The 23,555-nt window shown below is 33.9% G+C and overlaps 1 long non-coding RNA gene across 1 annotated transcript; it reads right to left on the bottom strand.

Moving 5' to 3' along the window:
• Positions 1–1,502: 1,502 nt before the first annotated feature.
• Positions 1,503–7,897, bottom strand: LOC117682133 (uncharacterized). Its single transcript, XR_010708664.1, has 3 exons — positions 7,730–7,897; positions 7,077–7,268; positions 1,503–3,225 (listed from the first exon to the last, which is right to left on the bottom strand). It is a non-coding gene; the product is annotated as an uncharacterized lncRNA (long non-coding RNA).
• Between the last annotated feature and the right edge of the window lie 15,658 nt (positions 7,898–23,555).

The raw sequence follows: 23,555 nt of genomic DNA, 5'->3' as shown, positions 1-23,555 counted from the left end.
ATGTTTTAAAAGAACTGTTACTACTATATTGAAAATAAGTACTATACAAAAAACAATTGTTTTAATAAATAACAAAGAATTGCAAGCTCTGTATCCTGCTTATAACTCTACGACTGACACTCAAACGTTGGTTGATCATTATAAATGCATTACCTAAACATTGTACACAATAAAAAACGAGAAATACAATTTGACCAACAAATTGTGATCATGTCCCTTAAAAGAAAAGTTCGCAAGATTTTAGCTACATGTATGATGTAATTCATTCAATCATGTTCAATTTAGAAAATTGGTCGTTTGCAGTTCTTAAAAAAATTGTTTGTGCTATTAAAATGGTTTATTTAAAAATATCTTTTGTGCTATTCACTAAATCATATGTATATATTATAAATATCGTTAAATTGTTTGTACATATAAATATTCTTTGTATACAAGTAATTAAAAGAAAGCTTTTGTATTAAAAGAAAGTGTTATTTATTTTACAATAAAATGACACGTATAATTCACTTTTTTCTTTATTCATTGTCTGAACAGGATACATGTATAGTATAATTTACATAGGACATTTTGCCTTATCAATTCATAATAAATCTTATGTTATTTGCTAATTTTTACTATACACCAACACGTACTATGTGACCTAGCCATGCATGAATGAAATATTTGTTAGAATCACATGTAAACAAGGATGTTTCCCCACAGTGGAGGATGCTAGTGGTAAGTTAAATCATCTAATCTCAGACAAGGATGCAGTTTGCATAAAAGTTTAAAACACATACAAGCCCTTATTAATCATTGTATCACAGCTACCTGAAAGAAGGATGTTGCGCTGGTGTACTTATTGAGTGCATGGCGCGGGTGCCTTGAGGTGACTTCCTGTTGTGACGAGACAGTGGTCAAATTTTGTACGTATAGCAATAGATACATGTAGATATCGTAAATAACAATTATTGTGTACACAAAGTACCGGTTATATCATTCAACGACGACATCAACTTTTTGAAGTTACCAACTTATTGACCAAAGGTCATGTGACTTAATAGTTAATTGTACAATTTCGCACTTAAAAACTTTACCTTTACTTTATTTATTAAATTTGACGTGCTAATTTTAATTTTATAAAGTATGAAAATTTAAGGGGGATGTGTGCGGCCATCTTGTATATTTGAGGATAAGAATGTAACCATTTCATGAACTGGCTTGTTTCTGCACGGAACTGGCCAAAAATGTTGCCAAAAGATATTAAAGCAATACATATGAAGTTCTACATGTCATTTTGTTTGAAAAGTATGCATACAAGAACAGGAAAACAATGACCCCCCTTCATATTTTTCAGATTTTTAAATCTTCAAATTAACTCTGTAGCTGTTCAGTTCGACAGCTGTTCAAGTGATTAAAAGGGCATTGTACTGTTCTTGTATGCATAATTTGCATAAAAAACAGCATGTAGAATCTCATAAAACTGTTTCTATTAAGAAAGAGGATTTTCTATTCGTGTCCTCTTTTTTTCAGTGCAAAATGAAAAATGAACGCAATGCAATAACAGAAATGAACATGAATTTTATTCATTTTTGTTGTTGAACACAACATAAATTCGTAAACCCGCCATCTTTTTTACACAAAAGCACATTTTACAGTACCTTTAAACCTTCATATTCCACAATAACAGTCAAAACATTGGTGACTCCACCAACCTATTTCATCGAATATCTCACTTACAAATAAACTTGGTGGGTCCACCAATGATAAAATATTGGCGATTCTATTTTTTTAAACAGCATCAAATATCTCATTCACACAGGGCCCTGGTGGTTCCACCAAAATTCAATTGTGAATTTGTCCGCATACAGTTTTGTATTTCATTCAAAGATTTGGTGAACCCACCAACAGAGCAATGATAGCAACACATGTCATCAAACATTTCCGTTTTAATGAAACCTTAATTGGTGATTCCACCTAAATACAAATATGCAATAATCATTTTGTCTTAAACTTTACTGATTAAATTTGGTGAACTCAGACTTTCATTATCCAAATATCTGGTGGATCCACCAAAATGAAATTATACAAACAAATATAGAGTACAAAGTTGGTGCATTCACCAAAAGTTTCTAAACATTCATCGATGGCACTAAATAAACAGAAACACCTAAATACATGTCAGTTTATATACAAAACAAGAAAGTTGGTGAAGCCACCAAAAAGATTGACAAAATTCAAAATACCCCTACTTGGTGGATCCACCAGATATCAAGTTACAAACAGATTACAAAGTTGGTGGATTCACCAAAGAAACCCCCGGCCGGTAACAATTAGTTTATTGCTGCTATTGAATATATAATTGGTGGGCCCACCAATATGAATGCTATGTTCAGTTTACATAAAAGATCAGAAAGTTGGTGAATCCACCAGAAAGATCAACATATCATCATAACTCATAATTGCCTTTGGATTTACAAAGCCATCAAAAAAGGGAAAAACGTGTAGAAAGAAATTTCAAAGAATATTGAAATACATGTATCATGAAGTGTTTTTGAATTACAGTAGTGAAACATTTTATTACTTGCTTTAAACAAAGGGTTTACTTGTAACTTTTTCATCATCCATGATCACGTTTTGTATTGTGTCTGCACGTATTTTCTCTTTTTCATTTTTCATGAAGAGTTTAGAAAACATTTGACATATTTCCTGCGCATGTGCGAAAAAATGTCTCTATCTATTAACAGCATCGTTTCTTTCTGTTCTTATACAGCTTAGTTTTTTTTTTTCAAAGATGATTTGTAGTAATAAATATGACAACTTATTGACCATTTCCAATCAGTCAAGTGGATTAAACTTCTTTCTTCCAAAATGCAGTTAAAGATAAATGGGAAAAGTTTTGGTATTCCTCTTATGCTACGAATTTTGCGACACTTAAACCATGTTTGTTTACCTCCTTTGGGTTTCTTGTTACATGTAGGAGAGTCATCCATCCTTATGTAGAACGTTTTCACTATCTAATCGTTGTTTGCAATCTTGTAGTGAAGTGGACGAGTAAATTTTCTCAATTCACACATACTATTTTTCATCAGGGTGTTAATGTCATACTTAAATTAATAATCATGTTGACGTTAAGAAGAAGCTCAATGGGATCATCGGACGTTTCGGCATCACCTACTCCTCGGTTTTTTAGCCTCATTGCTGAATCATGCATTAACATCCTCATGTGCATAAGAAAATGTGCACCTGAAAATACATAATTTTTTTCAATCTTTTTAATTAGATCTTCGATAAAGGCAACAAATCTATGTTTCCTATATCAAAAGTGATGATGCATTTCTATCCTTACAAATGAATACATTTTGCCAATAAAATAATGAAGTAACTGCTTACACCTTCTGTATTTTAAGTCGTGTTAGAAAATGTCCTTAAGCTATAAATTCATTTTTGCTTGATCAATACATGTAATTATTGTAAAATAAAAAAAACCTACTATCATTTTTGCAATAGTATAAATGAAAGTGAGGTAGTGGTCACGCTTTGGCGGATTTATGTCAGTGGGAGTTACCATAAAAATATATACTTGAAATGAAATAATATTTAATTATTTAGCGAAAACTTTTTACGTGGATCAACTAACAAAAAATCATAGAAGATAGTTTAGGGCGAGTTCATCAAGTTTCGGGCATATACATTGGATCGGACAACTTAGGTTCAAAATCTATCCCCATGGGACCGTTTCACAAAGCATGATTTTTACTAAGTTACATGTATATTTTGTGGGAAAAAAACTTTTTCTGAAGTCTCTTGCTTATCCGTTTCACTATTCAAGTCTTGTCTTAGGAAATTCCTAAGTTATATCTTCACTTTAAGACAGGTAAATCGATGTCTTATCAAACTTAACATGACGACTGTTTATGTTCTACTGAACATGCTGAAATGAATTATACGCAAATTAAAGCACATTAAAGTGGAACAAAAATAACAAATTACACGCATCATTAAAACCTTTTCCACTTTACTAGTACTTCTAAACTAAAACTTCAGAAGTAAAAATATACATAATATATATCGTCAATTAATTTCTCTGGTTTAGATTTTAGATTTTTACATTTTGTAGATTATCTGGTCACACCAGAATTTTTAATTTTGGAGTAAGCATATCTGTATATGTTAACACGGGCTCTTTATAATGGACCAACTATAGACAAAAAATAAATTCGATCGTAAAAATTTCAGCAGTGACCAATTTCAATTGATTTATGCGGTCATGTCCATATAATATTTAAAACTAAGAAATATATGTACATGTGGCAAAAAAATAAGAAAGATACTTTGAGCAATGCATTAAATTAAAAAGAAATACCGTTTACAAAGAACATACGGGTTTATTACGTAATTTTTATCAGCTCGCTTATACATGTAAATGGAAAATTTGATACAAAATATCAGTACATGTATATGTTTTTAGACATTACACTATTTACACTCAATGTAAGCATTTTTTTCTAGCTGAATAACGGAATGCATTTTTATATTCACTTATAAAGTTTACATTCGTGTCATATTGAAAAGAATTTATACATGATCGGTACTTATTTAGAATTAACAATATGATATGAAAGTGATTTACAATGTATCTTAATTAAGATAAGTCAACTGTGCTACGCTAAGAAAGTTTTGTGAAACAGCTATGATATAAACATCAGTAAAGTCCTCAGTTATAAATTAGGCATATCATAAGTTCTATCTAATGAATCATCTTTGGAAATCTTTGTGAAACGGGCACCAGGAGTGTGGGGGATTTTTTCTTCTTCTCGAAAACAGTCTTTTATCTGATACATTTAATTTGGAACGGTGATAAAACTCAATAGTGACATTTAACCTAAAGAACAAAATCTAGAAGAGATACGTCCCACTAATCATCCCCTTCCCCTTCTGTAATCAATGTCCTAATGCATGTACAGCTGTATTTATGCGATTATGGGTTCATATTTAATACAATAGATATTGCAAAACGGTAATATTTCCAGCAGCATTATTAAACTGCATATTGAACAGTGGAAAGCCAGAAAAGTTTTTATTTTTTCCCGTCAGATGCAACAAAAAAAATCTAAGCAACATACATGTACATCAACTGAATACAATTATATATGATCAATTTCAGTTAAGTTTTTAAGCATGGTCAACTCCTCAGAATATCACACCAGTTGCTACTTTATTTTATAATTTAAAAACTTTTACAAACAGCTGATGCATTAATTAAAATTTAGCGTTTAACTTTATACATCAAAATGTCGCAAAGTTTGATTCATAAAAAGCAATTTGAAATGAAATTTCATTGTTTTGTGTACACGTCATATTTATTTTCTGTTATAAAAAAACTAAGCTGGGGAAACAACGTTTTTATTTACATGAGGCCACACGACCTAAACGATTATATGAGTAACTTTAGCCATGCTGTTAAATTGGAGATTTTTTCGAAGCTATATTTATACCTTATATCCCAACCTTTTTCGTATGTCACAAAATTTGCAAAAAATATGAAAATTTTGTAACTTCTTGTATTATCGTCAGCCATTTTCTGCGATTAAAAAAAAAACTAGGCAGTAGCATTCAAATTTGAATATAATTGTTGCAAAAAAGCGATTATTTGATTATCGCAAAAATGACCAGATATACATTATTGTCGTGATTATCCCCCAGCACAAATTTCAACAATTAACAATCGTTATGAAGTTCAAGTTGGTCGTCTGCATAAATAATATTATTTCTTTTCTAGTCCAGCTAATCTTAATTATTTTAATTAAAGTTTGTGACTTAAGTTAATATTAAGAAGTATCTAAATCAATGTTCAACATCAACATCAACTTGAATTTAGATGAAATAATGAGATAATGCGCAGTGCGTATCTCGGCTGAGCTGGGCAAGGCACGTAAATAACATGAATAAGGATAAGATAAAAGTCCGATATTTGTTTGGATGACAAAAATTAATTTCTCATTTCGACAGATTATTAATTCAGTTCATAGACAAGTAGTTATATATTTTAGGGGTTTTTTAATTACTTACTATAAGGACATTGTATACTACAAGTTCCTATATATTTTTTATTGCAACTTTCATATAATTGAACATATGTTTTTTCAGTTATTTGATTTTCAACAGGGATTTGCCTTGTATATTTGGTATTTTTACAGACAAAAACATGAATATCGCTGCACACAAAACTTGGTCTGTATGATGCATACAAAATCAGTACTCTGTTTTGCATCAGAGCTTTGGGAGATTGTACATTCATGTTGTTCAATTCTAAATTTCATTAATACTTCAAGTGACCTTGAATTACTTAACATGTGATTATTATCTGTCATACATTATTGTAGAATATGGGATCCTCAGTGACGTTGAGATTTATACATAAATGCAGTTTTTTGTAGGCCTATATAAACTCTACATAAATAACATTTTTCTGTATGGCAATACTATTTAAATGATAGAGAACAGTGGTCATACGTAAATAGAAAGAGCTATGTTCACTTAATCCATACAACGGTTTTGTGTATATCCCAACTACATGTACATGTTTTTGTTATATAAACAAGACACTTAAGGGGGGGGGGATTTTAAAGTTTGATTCGAGATCCATGTTTTATTAATCAAAATATGAAAAACAAATATTGCAAATAATATTTGCAATTCATTTCTTTCATAAATATAGGCAAAGCAATCTACCGTAAAAGACATCATCAAAACATGTGTTATAATCTTAGAGCCAAATATATCATTATAAATACCGGTATGCATCACATTAAACTAAATGTGTGCTCTTTTCGAATTTGCGAAAATGTTCTGAATTTTCATGTAGCCTTTATTAATCGTTTTTCTTAGTTTATGAAAATCAAACCTTTTTACATAATACTTGTGTTTCTTTGACAGACCTTTGAAGACTAGGACGAATTAATCTAGCTCGAAGTTCTGTAGCTTCATGTCCAAATATTGATGCAGTATTGTGATTTTTTTAAAGGAAGACTCATAACATAATCTTTACTTTATAAAAGGATATATTTATAAACGTTTAGTGTATGACAACCTACCTTCGGGTAATGCTTTTGAATGGATCCTTTCAGCCAGTAGATTCATTAACAGGCGCTTGAATATTGGTATTGTGACATCTGATTCAAACGTAGGATTATGATCACAGCAACTTCCGAGTCCGAGCGTGTAGCCTTTTACGTGGTGTTCGAGAAAATCACGGCACATAACGGTGGAGGCTTTGTAAGAGTCTTCTAAACGGAAAAAAGGAACATTAGAATAATTTGACAGTGTCTTAACATGGTCAATACAGACGTATTTGACAAATCGCCGAGAGAAATGCCGAGATTACCACCGATGTTATTGAGATATTTTTCCTAAAAATGCACTGCATGAAAAAGAAATTCCAAATTTAACTATAGAGTTATTTGCCAACAGGCATGAAAGGTTTTCGAAGCCTTCCGATGTTCTGACACAATCGGATTGTTCTCGGCATGACCCGCTATCCAAAAGAGAAACGTCAAAAGTAATCTTCACAATCGTCTGTTCCTTGACCCATTTTTTCAGCGTCCACATCGTTAGTATGAATGTAGGGAATTCTTAAGATTGTGTTTTTATTGGTTCGAAAAAAAGCAAAATATTCGTGACGTAAAATTTGTACTCAAAGTAGTCTATTTTCTCTTTATATTTTAACTTCAACAATTTAAAAACGTACCTTTGACTTAGGATTTTTCTTCTCTTCATCCATGATTTACATGCAGTAATCAAATACGTTGTTTGTATCCTCGAAATGCAAAGCTTGTAAACATCTGATAAAATTCTATAGCGCGGACCGACCTGTTTATGCAAATACAAAAACGACACAGCAGGGCTCCACGGCAACCGTTCTACACTAATTAAGCCGCACCTTAGACCACTCACTCAGTCTAGATTTATTTCCCAATGAACAACAGACGTGTCTTCTTTCGATATTTAACATGCTTTACGATCTATCAAATTATCTCTCTCTCTCTCTCTCTCATTTAATTCAAGTGTTTTGATAAACGGAAGAGACGTTACTTTATGTCACACACTTTTATATCAGAGAGAGAGAGAGAGAGAGAGAGAGAGAGAGAGAGAGAGAGAGAGAGACGGACAGGTACATTTACATGTAGGCAAACAAACGGACAAATAGATACTATTTGTACATTGTAATTTGTAAGCATACAGCCATAAGATAAGTCATGACATTTGACTCACGGGTTTGTAAAACTTTGCAAGGCTAACAGGGTTGTTCACATAATATTTCTTATTAATATAAAAAACTAACTCACAATGTTATACGAGGATTGTCCCAAAATTGCGTAGATAAGTAGCGTTATTCACTCAGTAATGAAAATAAAAAATGAAAAGTTAAAATCAGCATAAAGAAATGAATATCGTGACGAAAAGTACTTTTCAAATTAAATAATAAAGAAATTAAAAAGAGGATAAAACTTGTTCATGCTCATTTTTTTTCACCCATAAAAAATTGTTTCATTGAACGTAGTAAAATGGCGACGTCAGCGTTTGGGGCGACGCAAAAAAATCAACTTTTGTAATGATCTTTAAACAGATCTTAAGGAGATATAAAAGTATATCAAATTTACATAATTGCTTAGAAATGAAATTTGTGATCAAATAGTCAAGCAACAAAGAAACTTATAAGTTGTCATACGAGTAAGATGACATCATGTGCATGGAGAAAAACCTCCAGCTATAGACAGACGTTATACAATAGTAATTGATGCAGGCATGTTTGTAAACGAGACATCGTAAATATGCATGTGGGGAACATGTTCAAGGAAAATGTTTTCTCTGATGTTGTTAAAAAATAAAACGATTACTCTAAGTTTTCCCCATGTAATTTGAGGATATGTACATGTATCATAAAGCTTCCGTGAATAATAAGACTTATACTTTTTTATTACCTTATCTAAGGGATTTTGTTGTTTTATTACAAATTAAATATTTGCGTCTATTTTGAACTGCCGGTAAATAGACTGCGATCCATTAGGCCGCCGGTCAATAGACTTTGATCTATTGGACCACCGGTCAATAGACTGCGATCTATTGGACCGCCGGTCAATAGACTGTGATCTTGCCGTTGGCCCCGGGCAATAGATCATACTGAGTTGTTCCCTGCACCTCGGGAAAAATATTCTGGTCTATTGACTGCTCAAGCATTAAAAAATTGTATAATAATTGATCTGAAGTATAAGCCTAATAATTGTAAGGATGTAATCTCTCTCTCTCTCTTTCTCTCTCTCTCTCTCTCTCTCTCTCTCTCTCTCTTTTTAAAAACAATAAATAAGCAAAAGTACGTGCAGTATTGTTGATCCTGGCGGTGATTTAGAGGAACAACGATTCTTCTATATATGGAAGGTCTGTCGGCATACCTATGTCAGATGGTACCGACGATGACCAGGGAATAGGCAGAGGCTTTACGAATTAAACATGGTTAACGGTTGGAAGTCTGTCATTTGTTCAGAGAGTCAACACAGTCCGTGATTTTATAGGAGAAAACATTTTTATTGATTCCGGAAATATTCACTTATCTCCATCTCATTTATTTTACATACACAAAATTGTGAACGTATGAACAATGTAAAATCATTAATTATATGTAAGTATAAATATTTGTAAATGTATTTTATTTCCCTTAAATCAAGCTACAAAAGAGCAAAAACGTATGCTAAGAAATCTTTTTTTAAGTCTCAATAGTTATCGCGTGAGCGAAAACCATTTTCTACATTGTAACAATTGTATTTCTTAATTGAACAGCAATAGTTATTGCAGTCTCCTAAATTTGATGAATAATTCAAAACAGAAACAATTTCCGTATCAAAAGGATGTCAACATACTTGAATTTGAAGTCGCCCCTTATTGGCCACTCTTTCTGAATTATAAACCTTTACTTACTAGACAAATATCTACTTCTTTGTTTTTTCTTTTTTTTATCTCACCAAAAACTTACAGATCATTATATGTTACGACATGTAGATGCCTCATTTGAATTTCTCTCTCTCTCTCTCTCTCTCTCTCTCTCTCTCTCTCTCTGAGAATCTGGATGATGGTTAACCCTAACCCAGACCGACCATGCAGACACAGGGAAATCGCTTCTGTCTTCTGCTTGCCCCCCCCCCCTCCGATTTTGATGAGTGCCGATTTTGTAGTGGAGAATTTCATCATGGGAAGTGCGATTTCTCCATTTCACGGGGAATGCCCCTTCTTAATACATGTTCATGTATCTTCCCACCGAGCGCCGGGTATTGCCATTTCGTCCGAAGGGTCTGTGGATCCGTGCTGCGAGTAAGTCATCGCTTCGAGCACCGGAGCAGACTTGCCGGACCATAGACGCAAAGCCTCTGCGTACAGGCCATTCTTCCCCGTCTGCCGCTGTATCCGTAGCGCCGGCTCGGACAAGACGAGCATCACCATAGAGCCTATGCGGAGTCGGGCGTCAACGGGTACGTTCTGTGTTCGCTTCGGCGGGCTACCGCACCCGGAGCCGGGCCTAAAACAGCACTGTCTTTGTGTTCCCGGTCCGTCCAGACTGAAGAAAACTTTCCCAGAGTCAGAGTGAGGGTTAAATTGATTTGCTAAATCTGAACAACTTTTTTTCAAGGTCAGGTTAAAAAAAAATTACATTAAGTTATTCGCGTTCGCTAAATTATTTTCATTCAGTTACAATTTGTTGAATACAGGATAACAACAACCAATATTTTTATCATAGTAAAACACATATACATGTATATACACTGATGTATCCACACGTGTAATACCTGCGCGCGTGCGAGGGATGGGGTATCTGGCTTTGGTGTGAATAAATGCAACAAGGGTTTGCAATTAATTACCCATTTACATGAGGCCATGAAGTCAGATGAAAGATATATCCAAAGATTGTTTTGTGTGGATATTTTGTTTTATTACTTACCGAACTTTATCATGTTTAATTATATTTCAGAGAGAGAGAGAGAGAGAGAGAGAGAGAGAGAGGGGGGGGCTCAACTTCGTAGTTCAACGATGCACAGGAAACTATTTTAACGAACGGGATATATACTAAGCTGGTGAACAAAAATTGGGTTTTTCTCACCTGTCATCTTTATATTGCATGTTGTTAAAAGGGGGTTAATTTGCTACATGTGCCTGTACATGTATATTTATATTTTACAGTGGTATTTACTTTGCCTCCATAGTCTTTATTATCCATTTGTCATTTTTCACATGTTACATGTACATATACATGTGGTTATTTTTTTGAAAAATTGTTGAAACTCTTAACATCAGCCGGAATCGGACAGTCGTCCGGATATCACCGATCTGAATCAAAATTTATCTCAGATCTATGATAAATGATGAAGCGCTAATTTGATTTTACTTGGTGAATTAACATTTGGAGGACCACCATTCGATCGAGTGTCAATCGGGTTTTAGTACAACCGGATCGATCGAGTTGTACAGTGGTCCTAATTGGTGGTGCTGCATGTAATTTTATGTCGATAATCGTTCCAAATAAATCCTTTCTGCACTGGGCATTACTAGCAAATGTTAAAGAAATTCCAAACGGATTATTGGTGCAGTTATGTGTACCGGGTATACGATTCACGCCCATTCCGGTCAAGCGATTTCCCTTAACTTCAACTTACATGTATCAGGACCTAGACTAGCATGCAGTTCCAACCACAATTACAGTGCATGGTAGTTTTCAGCGCCGGTGTGCTCTAAGTCGCTAAGTGTAGATGCAAATGTAATTGACGGCATTACAGCGCACGCAACTTTTTATTTATGGAAAAAAGGAATATTTTGGCAGAAATAATGGATCCTATGCTTTATGTAAAAATGAAATCAAATGACACTGAGATTTCCAGCGACTTCCTGAAATCCTTTTGACATGTATGCCAGATTTAAAAGTTTCGAGAAATAATCCTGATGCTGATAATGAAAATCTTGCACTTGAATTGATTCTCAATAACCTATTTTTTGTAAAGGACAGTTTCCAAAAACAGAACCTATTAAAAAGTGAATGTTTCCACAGCAGCAAAGAGTACCGAGGATATGATTTACAGCAATTTACAAAAGAGAAGAACAATTTATGATTAAGAGTCCCCGTCTCCATCATTAACAGGAACGTAGCATCGTTTTTAAAAGTGTGGGGGGACAGACTCATACATGATAAAATCTTGACAAGCACCCCCCCCCCTACAAAAAAGGGAAGGAAAAAAGAAAAAAAGACACCTTTCCATAATCATTAAAATCCCAATCCGTGGATTTTACTGTTCATTTCCTTATTTTCGATTTTATTTTTTTTACTTGGTCCCAAAATTCCATTTTTTTATATGTAAATTTAAGAAAAACCATTGATGCGACAAAAACGCCCCCCCCCCCCCGATACTAAGTTAAAACTAGATGATATCCCGCACAAGCTCGAATATTATATGTATCACTTACACATTGATATGATGAAATGCTTGATATCTTATTTTCTTGAATATTTAGTTAATTTTGTAAATATCGTGTCCAATTTTTTTTTAATAACTTTCTTAACCTATTCCTTAAAATTAAAATAAAATTAACGTAATTGCAAAATGAAAAGTTATAGGAGAGGATAGGGTTGAAAAATCTAAACTCATGATTTATGTAATGTACGTGGCCATAATTCTTTTTATGCAGCTGACTGAAAAAAAAATATATTTTTTTTTATATCAAACCAGTAAGTTGGTAAATAATTGAGCATTGTATCTCAAAATTTTGTGATTTAGGTCCCTTTTATTTTTATCATCCACCCAAATAAGAATTTCAGATAAAATACTATTTTGAAAATTTTTTTTTAGGATGGGGGGTCACCCCCTCCCCTTCATCTTCCCCGTTTTGTGCATAAATAATATATCCATATGCATAAAGACGTATCTACACCATTCGTTTATTGTTTACAAATTATGTATAAGGTGAACAACCAATCCGTCGCGCGATACAAATTTTCATAGCGGGGGTGGGGGGGGGGGGGCATCAGGGGGGGGGGGGGGGTACAGTTCCTGAAACTTTCTACTTTCCCACTTGAACGGTGAGCGCACTCTGAGCGAACGGTAAGCGCACACTGAACGGAATTTGATGAACGCTAATGAACGATGAGCTAACGTAGAGCGCAAGCGGAGCGGAAAGTGAGCGATGAACGCGCGATGAACGATATGTGAACGCTTTGTAAACGCAAGAGAAACGATATATTTGGAGTGCCTCGGAGATTTTCTTTACATTGTATTTCGTCGGTAATAAGGACAAAATTATGGTGTTCCGATGGTGCCACATCGACATTAGCACTTTCACCTATATGGCGAAGATGTGAGAGTGCCAAGTTGCGTAGGCGAAAGTGCGAAGGTGCGATGGCGAAGGAGCGAAAGTGCGAAGATGCAATGGCGAAGCGCGAAGATGCGAAGGCGAAAATGCGAAGTTGCAAAGGCGAAGGAGCGATACTACTATCACTCTCGCTTTCGCGTCTTCGCACTTTCGCCCTCGCCTTTTTATAATTGTGGAGCTCTCTATCGTATAAAGACAATTTTAGCTGTATAAAATGTCATCTGAGGCAAAAGACGAACTTTTTAGAATTTTCAACAACCTCGGCATTTTGCTGTGTCTCACATGCAAAGACCGTTTCTTTCATTTTGGAGTTCCGAATGAAAACCGACTGAACGATAAGTGAACGCTGAACGAACGGTGAACGCTTTGTGAACGCACAGTGAACGCACTATGAGAGCTTTGTGAACGGTGAGCGCGAACGGAGCGGAGCGGAGAGCGCAAGTGAACGCACATTGAGTGCACTATGAGCGCACGGTGAACACACGAAAAAATGGGAAAGTAGAAGTTTTCAGGGTTTGTAACAAGGACAATTTTTTTTATCATATCTAAATTTGCATTTCTCCAAAAGGTGGGTGGAGGTTCCGAGCGCTAGTTTCAGTAACTTTACCATGTGATTGTATTCAAATTAAATTCATTTTTCCCAATCCACGAATGACTTGTGTTTACTTACATACACTGAGTACAAAATCCGTTTTCTAAATTTTAAGAAGATTCCCCGTTTAATATTTACATGTAGATCTAAGTAAGCCTTTTGCAATTTCCATTTTATTAAAAAAACTAATATCGGCAAATTATATCTGATCGAAAATAACATTAATAGATCCAAATAATCTTATGGTGTGAGAAAACAATACACGCAATTTATGATGAGTAGTGATACATGATAAGTATTATGACATGTATTCATATATACATGTATATGCATGTACACACCATTGTCTACATTTACCTGGGTAAGAAATGCAAGAAACAAGTATAATTTTAAAATATCAGATCACGTGAAGAATTGAAAGTTTATACACTATGCAGAGACCATTCCTATTTTTCTGCTTTGAAAACCCCTCTATTTCCCTATATATGATTTAGTATACATAAGACAGCTTCGGTTTACTTCTTATGTTTTGTATAAGTGTGGTCATAAGATATGTCTTAAGACATCCTACATCTAGGACATGTCGTAATATAGATTTTAAGATACTTTCATGAACATTGCCACTGGTGGTTTTTTTTTCTTTGCAATTGGCAAAATGTCTAAATTAATAAGTATATAAATGATCAGCACGTCATACAGTAGTTAACTAGCAGCGAAATTAACAAAATTATGTGAACTCTCTCTCTCTCTCTCTCTCTCTCTCTCTCTCTCTCTCTCTCTCTCTCTCTCTCTCTCTCTCTCTCTCTCTCTCTCAATATTCAGGCGCGAATGCAGGATTTTTGGTTTTAAAAAGGGAAATACACATGTACCTGTATGTGAAAAATGTATATAGAACTAAACATTTGGGGTGGCAACGGTAGGAGAAAGCGTTGTATACTATACTGGTATATTCCAATATTCCCGAGGATGGTTGGGGGGGGGGGGGGGGGTTCTAATTCAATACTACATACTGTTCATGTACGTATCCTTATATCTCTGCAAGCTCAGATGAATTGGGAGGGGGAGGGGACATACCACTATAACAACCCTCTATATCATTCTATAAAACTGCATTGTCTTTTGGAGGCAGACTGCACTTTTTAATGCAGTGTATTCTGTATTATAAACTTATCACGTACTTGCATATTTCTTATTACATATGAAGTGGGTCAGTCACGTTTTGTCCGCCGTCACATTTTGTTCGCTGTTGCCTTTTTTTCTAAAAAAAAATCTTCACGTTATGTCCACCGGCGGACTTACGTATACATGTACATGTAACTCTGAAAAAAATACAGTGGCGGCGGACAGAACGCGTTCGTATGTGCGAATTTTTATTAAAAGCATCAGAAACAATTCTGTTTTTTGCGTGGGGAAAAGATTATGCATCCGTTTAATGCATATCTTAAATAAACATCATTTTCATTAAATGAATAAAAATTAATCCAAATGAATGATTTATTCTCAATTTTATTCAAACTGTTGGATTTGATGCGACGGCGAATAAACAAAAAAGAAATCATCATTCATGTACATAAAGTATCAGAAGTTGTCCTAAGAATAGACAAATATTCAGCAGCACATGAACCTCCATGTAAGATGCGTCATACCCGCCTCTCGAAAGTTTCTTATTTATAAGATATAGCTTCATAACCATTCTTGTGGGTGCTCAGTCAGTTCATCGCAATCGTATTTTTGTAAGGTACATACTTTTTTTTTACGTAAAGACTTTTTAATAATTGCTTCTAAGTTTTAACAATTATTCAACTGAAAAGATATATATTTATATTTATTGAGTTATAAGTCACTTTCCAGGAGCATGTTTCACTAGAACATCGCAACGTAATGTAAATTACGTAAAATTCAGCAATATCTGAGAATTTCAGAATAATTCCGTGCTAGAAGCTCAGCAAAGAGGGGGTCTTTCATTAGATAATTACAAACACCTGTAAGATCACTTTCTTGGTCGGCACAGCGGGAGGCTACATTCTGTTGAATTCGCTGGGTCTTCACACCAGCGGGAGGATAAACACTGCTGACCTTGTGCAGGACAAGAGGAACCGCGTTTTGTGTCTCCTTATCTCAATTCAAAATATCCTCTATATCCTAGCGACCTTATCTTGTGTGTTTACAATTTGAAAAATATTATATGACCTAAATCCACCTTATAGGTTTTTCTAATGATATCTGAAGAAAGTGCTAAGAATACTAAGTATATATTTTGGTTATATACATGCATATGTTTTCTTAGTGGCATTTTTCAGCAATGTGATATGAGTGTCTCAACAAAAAGCGAAGGAACGCTTAAACATTGCTAACTGATTAATTCAAAAAAAAAAATGTTGATTTAAACAGTACCCTTTAATACATGTCTTTTTGTTAAGATACTTTGTACTCAAAATAGATGAACAATCCGATTGATATGAAAGAACCCATTCCAGTTACCAGACACTTAATTCATGATAAGCTTTTAAAGCAATTTATGTACGATATGATGACTTTGTCCCCCAAACTCTTCATCATCAAACAATAAGTAAAATTCAGACACCCCCATCCTCAGTTTTTTTCTCTTTGATGCATTCAACTCTTTCTATTTAACAAGTTTTCATTTGAACGGTAACGAAATGTATTTTAACGAAACGAAAACTATTTTAAAAAGTCGGGTCCGCCTGTGAAGCGGAGAAATCGAACTTCAGCACTCGGTGTCGTAATCGGGGCGGCCAACAGTAGACAGGGGCGGCTTCCCTGAGTCTGTATGTAAGGTCATGGTAATAGTTAACCCTCCCCAGAGAGAGAAAGAGAGAGAGAGAGAGAGAGAGAGAGAGAGAGAGAGAGAGAATTCTTCACTGCTCTTGGATGTCGTAAAATTCCCACATAGACACATGTTAAAGTCAGCAAGATCGGCATCGGCGAGAGCGATAAAGAAAGGAAAAAAAAGTGCATAGATTATTTGCAGAGAGAGAGAGAGAGAGAGAGAGAGAGAGAGAGAGAGAGAGAGAGAGAGAGAGAGAGAGAGAGTATTGATCTAATCAAATTTTTGTTTATTCTAGGAGAAGAGTGTTTAGAAAATTTATGACAATTAATTGTTTGTAACGATTTAATCCTAGATTAAGATTAACAAGTTTCCCTTTAAGGTTACATGTAGTTTATCATTATGAATAGAATAATGTATTATGGACTAGTGTGGTTCATAAAAGTGGGTCGGAAAAACTTGTAAAACAGGAACCAATGATCACATAATTGAAAAATATTTCGCTTATTTTTAGTACTATTCAACAAATAAATAGTTTAATGTAGCTAAGTATAGTATTTTATTTATTTTGAATTTGAAATGCACGGCACAGTCAACAAATAACAGTACTAGTTGCATAAAGACTTCCTGCTGTGCCTTCCTCTGAAACATTATACCATCAACCAATGGAAGGCTGGGTGAATGGGGCATGCACAGAACAGTTTACAGTACGAATGACCAACATTCTAAAATAGGACAAACGGATTAACAACAACGGAATTTTGAATTACCACGAAATATAATGATTCATCTGTTTGAATAATGACCGAAATATTGGATATTGTGTGTGAAAGGGAAGAAAAGAATTACATATATATATGGATGCCGATGGTGGGATAAATGAAGAAAGAAAAAAAGAAATAGACAACAAATGAAGTCGGCCTAGTTATGGTAAGTAATATACTACATCAACATTAATACTTGGAATTTTTGTGAATATGTTACTTAACCGTGTCCACAATTAACTGCAGAAAAAAATGCGAAGTTATGACGATTGCTAAAGTTATGGAAGTATAAACATTACAAATGCAACAGCTATATCTGTATCATTGACCTGGCCTTTATACAAGCACCTTGTAGCTAAGGCACGTAGCATCGGGGCTGAGGGTGGAGTAGGGATGAGGGTGGCAGCATCTCCCCTGCTTTTTTGCGCAGTAAACATTTTTTTAAATCTACATATAAAGAGGGAAATTAAAATGGAGTTGTCTCCCCCTTTTTGGGAGAATGTAAAAAATTAATTGAAAGGAAGTTGATGTTATATGAAGTTATAGATATGCTATGTTCTGAACCCCCCCCCCCCTTCCCACGGGTTAGGATTTTTATGATTTTGAAAGTTCTTTTTTTTTGCTTGGGATGAGTTTGCCCCCACACACTTTCAATAACGATGATACGTGCCTGTAACTGCTGTCATAATGGTTTTTTAAAAATATTAAGTGTTTTTTTATTTTATTTGTTCTAAATGTAAGTCTTTAACACGCGCGAAATAAATTTCCATTGAAAAAGAATAGTTAATAACTAGTGTAAGTATACATAGCTATTTTTTTCTATAGTTTCATTGCAGTTAAATTGAATTATAATATGCCTAAAAAATATTTTCTCATTTACAAAAATAATCAGGAAAATGATGGAAAAATATATAAGGAGACAGGAATGATCAATCAAACTAAATAATTATATTTTAACCACTATGTTCGCTTAGCCAAAATAACTTACATGTAAGTGAAGTATTGTAGTTTGTTAACACGTATAAATGACGACACTTGATCTGCACGCGAATTCAGCTTACTTTTTTCAGAGGTCGGTTAACGGTTTTTAGAGATATTACGAGGCTTTTAAAGCAAAAACTTTAGAGATATCGATGGTACTAATCATATCCACAGACCTTGTGAAAGTAAGCTTCAGATTAATGAGTTCAAAAATTAGCTTTAGCTATTAAGCCACGTGAATTGCAACTTTTCATCACGTAAACAACTATATTATTACTAAAAGAGAAGACCCAGAGACGACAAAATCATTCAAAGACAGCAGTGAATAAGTAGGATTTCGCATGAATTGAATCGTGTTGCTATATTAACAAGTAGACCCGTATTATAATGAAACCTTTGCATTACAAACATTTTTCTACCCATTTCACGTCCAACAAAAACCAAATAACCGTTATAATTCGGAAAATGTGCAAAATTGATCGATGGAATTTTCATTCTCCGTGTGCGCCCAGATTCCCGCCGAATGTACATCTTTAGCGCCCACTTTCTTTAACAGATTTAAAATTCAACATACGCGCAAATATGATTTTGGTTTTGTCACCTGATGCACTCAGTAGGCCAATATGGTCATGCAGTGTTAATATACACGTAAAATGGTTGAAACTCTTCTTCTTTTTCTCTACTGAAACTGAATGAATTTTAAGAAAGAAAGACTATAAAGTCCAAAATTATGAATTCAACAACCACAGGGTAGGGTTTCTTATCGCAGGGTGTGGCTAGAATTCGCGTTATCGGGTTTAGGAAATTGATGATGCAAATATACAACTACTGTTAAACGTAATACAATAGACGAACATGCACTGATTTTGTATGAAGTCAGTGTAAAAGTGGATGTCCTCATTATCATAAGGATATTCAAGAAATCGTGATGACCCCCGCCTATAAAAAAATTCGTACTTGTTAACACATACATTTATTTAACACAATTACGTAAAGTTGCAGTTTATATGTTGACCATTTCTGCAATTTAAAGAAACTTCTTGTTTTAAAAGTTTATTTTCTCGCAAATATCGCATTTCCTTAAGTGCAGTCATCCTTTCTGTTAAAATTTGAGGTAATCATACTTGGTGGGTGTAAATATAGAAAATTAACAATTTCCTACCCCAAAACACTGCATAATATGTTATAAAAAGATTTTTGGACTAAAATGCCAGATATTTTCACCAATATACATATATGGTTGTTTGTATTTCTATTAAAGTGTAAGAATGAATACTGAAAGCTTAAGCTATGTTGTCTAATATTCAATAAACTGAATATAAGATGCAGAAGAAGTACATGTACGCAGAAAAAGAATATCACTGTGGTAGAATCTGTATTATTTGATTACAATTTAACATTAGGTAGAGAACTGTGCCATGATAAGTTGCAATATCTTTTTGTTTAAATAAGTGACATGCATCGCCAAGTAGAATAGCCAGGCGTTAGATGACAAGTTGCCTTGTCGGTTGCAAGGTCGATTGACGTTAAAATAACCACGAGGCAAACGGAATATTTGTATGTATTGAATGAAAGCTTTTTCGTTTGTCCAAGAGGCACTTGGTAGCTGCCATTATTACGTAATTCTTTTTCGCATTTCGTATAAAATTCGGGTGAAGCGGGTACGGACTGAGACGCCTGGTCATGGTCTAATACAATACAATGTGCTAAGGAAGAGCCGAATTCTGTTCTTAGATATGTTGATACGAGAAGTAGTGCAAATTAACTGAAATATGAAGCATTATATTTTTTTATTTTCTTTTAATCCGGTACAATTGCTCTCCGGCCCCTGGATAATTGGAGGGGTTGTTTAGTTAAAATATGTATTCTATAGCCATCTTCATGAAACAATACCTACGTAAAACTATCTTTCCAGCAAAGAAATTAGGAAATATTATTTACAATCATGAGAGACTAGCAATTTTTAAAACATTTATTGATTACATATTGATTATTATTTATTGTCATTATTTATATACGAAACTGAAACTGAGTACCTAGTTTTCTTTATGCAATTTTGTTCGTGATATCAACATTTTTTTGAGTATTTTAAACTTCAACGCATGACCTCTACATTGACTTTATGTGATTATATTTTCTTTCATTTTCTCTGTACTTGAGCTGACAAAATCAAGTAGAATCATCTTTGTGAAAGTTTATCATATCAAGAAGAAAGTTGAAAATTTCTTTCCATTTTCATAATTATTCAGTAAAGTAATTAGTTTTGTACTTTTTTACAGATCGCTGTGTTGGTTTACACATAAAATCCCTGTGGCACCACCTCCATCTAGAAGCCTGAGGAGGAAAGACACACTATGCGTATGTCGATAATTCGAGAACTCTTTAAAACATGACCAGAGAGTAGTATTGGTGATTTTCTAAGGGATAATAATCAACGAATTATTGAAATGATGAATAGTGACGGTGACTAGTTTATTTACAACACCTACCATCGGTGGAAATCCTTATAAGTTGCACCTAGGAGTTAGTGATGATAATTTTTGCTTTTATCTTTTATAATATAATTCTTTTCTGTCATTGATAATCCCGTTAAAAAGGAAAACGTATTTTGACCCACAAAAAGAGCAGACTCCGACAAAACTATATTTTTATTTGACTGATAAACAAAGCGTTTTTGAGGGATTTTTTTTTTGTGTGCATGCACCAGCTATGTAATCTATTTTGGATAATAAGTCACCGTAGATCCACCAAGTATGTAAATCTAAAGTGAAAGTGCTTGTTTTGGTGAGTCCAACAAGGTAAATTCATTCCACTAGTCTGCATCAGCGAAAACTAAAAATATGTTAATGTGATCTTTCTGGTGGATTCACCAACTTTCTTGTCTTGTATAGAAGCAAAAAATTTTCATCTTTTTTGGTTGCCAAACCTGCTCTATTTAACAGCGATTTATTAACAGCTTTTAATCTTTTAAAAATTCTTGGTGAGTCCACCAATTTGGAACTCTAGTTTCATTTCACATTTCGCACAATTTTATATTGGTGGATCCACCAAGTATTGAAATAGCGACAGCATTTACAATTTGGAAAAGTTCCTAAAATTTGTTCAGTGAAGTATTTATATATTGACATATTATTGACATATTAGAAAATTTTACCTCTTTGACTATTGGTTGAATCACCAAACAATGTTTGCAATATGCTTTGTTGGTGGGTTCACCAATTCTTTGAATGAAATACAAAACTGTAAACAGACATATTCACAATTGATTTTTGGTGGAACCACCAGGGGCCTGTGTGAATGAGATATTTTATGCTTTTCAAAATAATAGAATCGCCAATATCTTATTATTGGTGGACCCACCAAGTTTATTTGAAAGTGAGATAGTCGATGAATAAAATTGGTGGAATCACCAGGGTCATGTGTATTTGATATATATGATGCAGTTTTAAATAACAGAATCGCCATTATCTTATTTTTGGTGGACCCACCAAGTTTTTTCGTAAGTGAAACAATCGATGAATGAAATTGGTGGAATCACCAATATTATGACTGTCATTGTGGAATATGAAGGTTTAAAGATACTGTAAAATGTGCTTTTGTGTAAAAAAAGATGGTGGGTTCACCGATTTATGTTGTCTTCAACGACCAAAATGAATAAAATTCATGTTCATTTCTGTTTTTGCATTGTGTTCATTTTTCATTTTGCACTGAAAAAAAGAGGACACGAATAGAAAATCCTCTTTCTTAATAGAAACAGTTATAGGTATTGCATTTATATCTTTTGCTAACAATTTTGGTCAGTTTCGGGCAGAAACAAGCCAGTTCAAGAAATGTTTACATTCTTACAAATGATAATTTGTAATAATAAATAATTTGATAATAATTATTTGCCCCTCAGTATGTTTCAATATATAAATAGTGCCTGTTTGGGAGGGAAACGGTTGAAATTGATGCACCCCTCGAAAACGTTAACGATTCCCAACCGAGGTGAATATGGATATGGATTCCGGAAAGCTGTAATTGTTCTCTTGCATGTCAACATTTGCTGTTAATAAAAAATATCGGTTTCCCTGAGATTTATAAACTTAAGCTTTTATTTTTCACTAATTATCAAGGGTCACAGGAAAAATTTTATTCTCGGAAAAGATCCTGTTTCAATTCAAGATGCTGCATGGTGTTTTCTGCACTCTGTCTGTACAATCTGGCTATTGAAACCTAATTACTTTTTCCAATAAAAATTATTTCTACGCATTGCGGATAAATATACAATGTACATGAATATTTTCAATTGAGCTACAAGTGAGTTTCAAGTGGACACTTCTTGCGCCTATCATTATCATGGTATAATGTAAATGGGAGTATATGGGGACGAGTATTGAAAGTGTATCTTCAAATCTTAAAATACATTATGCAATCACAACTAGTACATGTATTAGGTTGAATTATCGAGTAAAAGTTATATATAACTAGTGCAATACCATACATGCTTTGTGTTTTTGACTTTTAAACAATTAAAAAGAATACAAATTTTCCATTCTCGTTGTTAAATTAAAAAAAGCAAGCAAAATAATCAACTATTCAAGTTTCTTTTAATAAAACTGTGCGTTGAGAGAGAGAGAGAGAGAGAGAGAGAGAGAGAGAGAGAGAGAGAGAGAGAGAGAGAGAGAGAGAGAGAGAGAACAGAACAGAACATTAATAATCAATATATTTTACATAAGCAAAAGAAGTTATTGATTCTATTGACTGAATTTCTGATCACAAACAGGATATGAATTTTTTAATCTATCTTTTTGCATTAATATTGATTTTCACGATACATATTTATTAGAATTTATGATAAGAGATATATTCGTATGAGAGAGAGAGAGAGAGAGAGAGAGAGAGAGAGAGAGAGAGAGAGAGAGAGAGAGAGAGAAATTTGATGAGAAATTTGAGCATTATCGTTGATTATTAATAAGTGATGTTTATAATTTTTTCACCAGTTTGATGTGATAATGATGTGATGTGATGTGATGTGATGTGATGTTATGTTGAGTATTTTTAC

Source organism: Magallana gigas, chromosome 8 (genome assembly GCF_963853765.1).
Source record: "Magallana gigas chromosome 8, xbMagGiga1.1, whole genome shotgun sequence".
Taxonomy (NCBI): Eukaryota; Metazoa; Mollusca; class Bivalvia; order Ostreida; family Ostreidae; genus Magallana; species Magallana gigas.
The sequence above is the reverse complement of the archived record's forward strand: the minus strand, read 5'-3'. Positions and strand labels throughout refer to the sequence as shown.